Below are 685 nucleotides of genomic sequence, written 5' to 3'. Positions count from 1 at the left end.
CCCCGCCCCCTCTGCACCCATGTGCCCCACTGTGGGGCCCCCTCCTGGCCTAGCCATGGGGAGGGAGTGGGGTAGGACCATGCTGAGACTGCCTATGGCCACCCCAAGTGCATGTCCACAGGGGCATTGTGGTGGGGTTGGCACTGCAGGACCCCCCAGCCCGGGTGGGCACCCACTATGGCTCAGAGCCTTCAGGGTCCCACTGGTGGTCATGCCCAGAGATGGTGCCAGGCACAGAGGTAGCACAGGGAGATGGGAACAAGCACGCTGCCCACGCAGGCAGCAGGATCTCATGGCACAAGACACAAGCACTTAGAGCACACGTGTGTGCGCATGTATGGCCCTCACAGACAGATTAAGGGCATGCATGTGGCCTACGTGGGCATGCACATACGCACGGTACCCCAGGGCTGTGCAGGAGGTGAGCTGCTATGTGCCCCCCCATGCACCCCTCCACCCTGTGGCCCCTCTGGGGGGCTGTGGGTGCCCACATGGGTGGCCAGGCATCACCAGCAAAGCTGTGCACAGCAGTAAGCAGTGTGGGCCTTGCCCCATGGTGGGGCAGGAAGCTGGTGAGTACTTAAAGCCTGTCTTGTGGGGGGTGATGGGGCAGGACTAGGGGCCAGCTCTCCCTAGCAGCCCTGGCATGGGCAGGGGGGGGCCTTCAATGGTGCTAAAGGGGGTC

Source organism: Nestor notabilis, unplaced genomic scaffold, assembly GCF_000696875.1.
Source record: "Nestor notabilis isolate BGI_N333 unplaced genomic scaffold, ASM69687v1 scaffold17952, whole genome shotgun sequence".
In the NCBI taxonomy this organism is placed as follows: domain Eukaryota; kingdom Metazoa; phylum Chordata; class Aves; order Psittaciformes; family Psittacidae; genus Nestor; species Nestor notabilis.
This window is presented reverse-complemented; position numbering follows the sequence as displayed.